This window comes from Fundulus heteroclitus, unplaced genomic scaffold (assembly GCF_011125445.2).
Source record: "Fundulus heteroclitus isolate FHET01 unplaced genomic scaffold, MU-UCD_Fhet_4.1 scaffold_706, whole genome shotgun sequence".
NCBI classification, from domain to species: Eukaryota; Metazoa; Chordata; class Actinopteri; order Cyprinodontiformes; family Fundulidae; genus Fundulus; species Fundulus heteroclitus.
This window is the reverse complement of record NW_023397150.1, coordinates 1-5,393: the sequence shown is the minus strand read 5'-3', so window position 1 is coordinate 5,393 and position 5,393 is coordinate 1. Positions and strand designations below refer to the sequence as shown.

The 5,393-nt window shown below is 45.2% G+C and overlaps 1 pseudogene; it reads right to left on the bottom strand.

The window, feature by feature from the left end:
• Nucleotides 1-3,448: 3,448 nt before the first annotated feature.
• Nucleotides 3,449-5,345, bottom strand: LOC118561750 (annotated as a pseudogene).
• Nucleotides 5,346-5,393: the final 48 nt, after the last annotated feature.

Below are 5,393 nucleotides of genomic sequence, written 5' to 3'. Positions count from 1 at the left end.
AAACTTCTGACGGTTACATATATTATGGCTGCACCCGAAAACATCTAATAGCTGCTGTTTCTTGACCTTTCATGGGGTCAACAGTAGGAAGTCTATTTTGGGGAAGAAAGCAGCTTCTGACTCCTGTGCCTCCAGCCTTAAACTCTGGTTCTTTTGAAAAAGAACCACAAAACACAAATTAGACAAATGTAGTGAACAGTTGAAGTTCTCCATTACGCAAACCAAAACATATGAACATATGTGTAAACTTATACAGACTTTCTAGTTGTAGTAACCAGTCCAGTTAAACAGAGTTGACATACTGCAGATGATTGTTTTACTTTTATGAATTGTTTTTTTACAGAATAGTGTACACACATTATATACAAAACTACGTGTACAACATAAACAAATACAGATTTAATTTTAAAAATTAACATATGTATATATACATTATATTACATTACATTGACAATTTCATTGCTTCCTCCGATTTAAAACTTTGCCATTACACCGTTATACTATCTATCGGATCTTATTTGCTATAGACATCAAAGGAGGAGATTACCAAAGGCCTCTTATCCCTATGGATGACCAACAGGTCATGGAAAATGTGATGGAGTAAATAATGCTACTTACAACTGCGCGCTCTCTTAGCTCTGGACATTGTTGCTAATTTCCGTGAGACGGGCCGTGCTTATACTTGTACGTCATGTTACGCAAAGGATTGTGGGATTCCTTATAGCTCCTTAGGGCCGGTAAGGGACCTAGTGAGGTCCCTATGCTAAAGGAGCTATGAGAGGAAGCATACAGGCTCCTTTTCCTACCTCCTTACTGACGCACTATTCAAACAGCACATCTGCTTTGGCTAAACAGTCCTTACCCAAAATACATTGGCTGCATTCCTCTCATCTTTAGCATACGAACTTTGTGAGGTCTCTTACCGGCGCTAAGGAACTATAACCATACGCGTGACATGACGTGTAAAGACAGCCCACCTCATGGAAATTAACGAAAATGTACAAAGAGAAGAGCGCACGCCTGGGCGTTTCCGTCACGTAGTGATGTCGGAGTTGAAGGCTGTCTGACATCGGCACAGGAGTCCGAAGCTGCTTTCCTCCCCATGAAATAGTTCCTACTGTTGACCTCATGAAAGGTGAAGAAATGGGAGACAGGAGCTGTAATTAGAACATTTCAGATGGAGTCTACTGCCTGTTCAGTTTCTGCTGTGTCCTCCACCGGGTAAAGAGGAGTGCTTCCTGGACAGGTAACCATCCCTAAGAGCAAACTCTTCCAGGTTTATGGAGAGCCTGTGAGCTCCACGCAGAACGAGCCAATCCAAACTGCGGTTTGCACCCCTAGACTGTATAGTTATTGGCTGCTCTGATTAAAAGTTCTCAAACCGAGTTCCCGTCAGGGAAAAGGAAAGTCAGACCAACTCAAGCACATGATTTAGATGAGTCAGTGCGATGGAAGCAGATAATGGACCAACTGGCAGTGAGGAACGATTGCATGACTAAACATTTTGGAGCTGTTAGTAATTAGGGCTAAATCTTGTTCATCTGTGACGGAACATCATGAAAAAGTTTGTTTGAAAAAACACTTTTTTGTACGCCTATTGCTACTGAAGCCAGATATGCATTCTGCTCATGCGTGTCTGTCGTAAACATGTCATTTCGCATCCCCCCCCAGTGTGAGGACAGTGTTTATGTGACTACCTTACAATCACAGCTTATCCCTTCATCGTGTGAAGTCACAAGCGATCCAGACATCTGGCATCATATGAGCATCTAAAACATCTGCGCAGTAGCTACATCAATCTCTTAATATCTTTTTCCTCCTATCCACTTGGAGAGATGCATGAATTTAGATAATGGTCCCAAAAAGCTTGAGTTCATCAATAGGTTCTCCATGGCCAGTAGCAAGAATGATGTCCCAAAAACTCCAGACCCTGCTGTGGGTAATTATTGTCCTGCTTTCTCTCTTCCCACGGTAAAACATTACATAAGGCAGCTGTGTTTCAAGAAATTAGCGTTTCACAGAAAACTGCAGTAATTTAGATCGAGAACTGAAACCCTTATATGAATTACACATGGAGATGTTTCATGTGTTATTTATGGCTTGAAGCGAATGAAAATTCAAAAATGTGTTCTGAGATTAGAGTATTACAGAAAGAAATAAAATCCCAGATCAACGTTTAGGTCAATCCACCAGGTCCATTAAAACGGATTTTAAGCTTAAATTGTGGTTAATGTCCTCTGTTATAACTCATCCTATCAACTGTTCTCTCTGCTGGAGTCATAAGACTTTTCTGAAATTATTGGCAATAAACAATACAACTAAATGAATCGGCACTGAACATTTCCAAATATTCTTTTTGAACAAATGACCTTTCGCCTTTCTTTCCTTGTCAAAAGCTCATTGGAGGAATCATGTCTATTCTAACACCACAGCGCCCCCTGGTGGGCAGAAACAGGAACAAAAAACAGCTCATGTTATAGCACCAAACTGAAGTTTGTAAAGGTAAAAGTTATACTCTGATATTGGAGGTAAATTCTAGGAGAATAACTCAAATTTCCATAATTCCTTTAGAGGAAAAAAGAAAAATGGACTTTGAAATGGAAAACCTCAGACTGCAGATGTCAGTTTGCTCTGAAGTTTAAGAAGCAGCAGCCCAACAAGCTCAGTGGCATTCCTCATTTATTCATGAATAAAAACTGGACATGAAGACGTGCACACTAAAAACCAGTGTAACAAATTTGACAACCCTAAAATATAATTCAATTCTTGTCTCCTTTGCCCCATTTGGAAGAGCAAGACTAAAGTCACCAGTCTGTCTGTAAGCAACATAAATGTCAAATAAAAAGGAAAACGAGGAAAAACAACCGCCCACTAGTCCTGCATGTGCAAACTTATCTTTCCTGAACAACATTTATTTTACATTTACTCGTTCGATCCTTCCACTGTACAGGTCGCTTCTATAAATCAAAGCGGTCACATTTCGTCAGTGGATATCAAAGCTTTACACTGTAAATAATTTATTTTCTTCCAAAAATGTGTAACTTTACATAGAAAAACTAAAAACAAGATCAGGTGAGGGAGTGGGCCGGGTGGAGACGAAGAGGACCGGCCCGGGGGGGCTGATGTCACACGGCTGCCTTCATCCCCGCCCCTGGAGTCATCTTCACCAGGCCGACCAGCCAGGGATCTCCTCCTACAGACGCAGGGCTGCCTTTGACCAGCAGAACGTACTCAGGTTATCTGTCCGTGCAGATGCCTGCATTTAGGACCCGGGCTCGCCTGAGCGCTAAAGGATGTTTTAACTGGACCAAAAGAAAAAAGTTTTTTCATGTTTTCTTCTAACCTTTGTTGGAATTTAAATGGAACGATACAATGTCTGAAGCCAGAACCTCGTATTATTTGTATAGAGGGAAGCTGTAATATAAGAAAATACAAACTTGACATGTTCTCCCGGTCAAGGTAAACTAGTTTAATTGCATCAGTTTGCTACAGTTTTTCCTGGATTTCCTGCAACAAGAGACGCACTCTGGCAAAAAACATTTGGTTACCTCTCCATTTCCTATTTGCTAACATAAATATCAAATGGGCAGACCGAGCATCTTTCTGGTCAACATAATTAAGAGAACGTGTCCAACTGATTCTGCTCTGTGTCAAAGGAGAGCGGCCGTCGGCCCCGGGGATGTGTGTGTGTCAGCGCCGGTGGCGGCCGTGTCCTGAGTGTCCACTGCTGCTGTGGTGTTTGCTCTTGTGGCTACGATCCCTGTCCCTTTCGTAAGAGCGAGACCTCTCCCTCCGGTCGCGATGGCCGCCTCCCCGCTCGTGTGTGTTTCTTTGGGAAGTCAAAGGAGCGGTCTCTCTCCCTGTCCCGCTCCCTCTCCCGCTCCCTGTCGGCTTTGACGGGCGTGCGGGATCGAGACCGGGAGCGCTTCCTCTTGTGACCGGAACCGCCTCCCCCGCTGTTGCTGTGGCGCCCGCTGAGTTTGGAGTCGCTGTTGCCATGGTGACTGGCCTTGGACTTGAGGTGAGGGAGGAGGGGCGACGGCGGGTGCCGGTGAGGCAGCGGGCGGCTGCGACTGTGAGAGCGCGAGCGAGAGCGCGAGCTGTACGTTCCTGAGCGGCTGCGTCTGCTGTTGTAACTGGAAGCACAGAAGTGACACTTCCAGTTAAAGCTGGGAGCAACGCTAACAGCGAGGCGCGTTATCGCTACGACAACACTTACTGTCTGCGATGAGAGGGAGATCTCGACCGCGATCGGTGTCCGTGACGGGATCGACTTCCGCTCTACTGTTCCTTCCCATCTTCCCTTCTTTCCTCAGCCTGCAATGCAAGCGGGGTCGCATCAGCAAAGCTCCAACATATCAGAGTAGCCAGCTAACGCAGCCTGCCGGGCCTTACCCGTTATGTGGACTCTTGTTGACCTGAGTGCGGCTGTCAGGCTCCTTCTTTACCGCTTTGATGGTCTGGGGGTTGGGCGATTTCTCTTCCACTTTAACCACGTTTGGCGAGCAGGGCTTGGAGGCGGGAGAGAAGCCGCCGATGCCGGTCAGGGCCGGCGTGCCGTCAGGGTTCAGGCCCTTCGCCTTTAGCTTGGCCTCTGCCAAGAACACCTTCCGCCGCTCCACCTCCTTCTCAAGCTGCTCATAATTCGGCTGGAAGGGAAACGATTTGATTCAGTAAACAGAACCAGCTACAGCCAGAGTGGTTATAAGAGGATGTTTGTGTCGCGGCGCAGTGCTGAAGTCAGCCTAGAACTGACCGGCCTGAGGTCGACATAAGACCACGGCCGTTATGTGAAAACGTCACTAACTTATTGACAAACTTAAGACTGTTGATGGAGAGGACCGATTGTTACTTTCATCCCAGGTGACAAATGAGAAGGATTTATGTTGATTTTACAGCACACATCTTACTTATTGCTCCTTTAATTCAATTAAATAACCAGATTTAAAGTGACCTCTTACAGTGCAGCATGTACCAGAGGAATATAACTCACCTTCTTCCTGGTGTAGAGTCTCAGGGTAGTAATGCAGATCTCTTTAATCTCTTCTTCAGTGGCTCCAAACAGTAAATACCAATGTGGTCTGGATGGCAGGGGAATCTGGAAGAACATGAACACAACTCTAAATACCACCAGTTCGGGCTAAATGTGAACAAGTTTGGAGAAAATCTGCATTTTTTTCCGATGTTGTGTGGTCCTACCTGCAGAGCCCGGGCAGCGAGGTACATGCAGGCACAGGCGATGGTTTCAGGCTGGAACCTCACAAACACATTCGTCCTCAAGCTATCGTTCATGTAGTTCCTAGCAGGACAGACAAGACGACAAAAACATAGCATCGTCGCTGCACAAACCACCAAACAACAACTTCACTGATCATCAATTCGCTCTGCTGTCA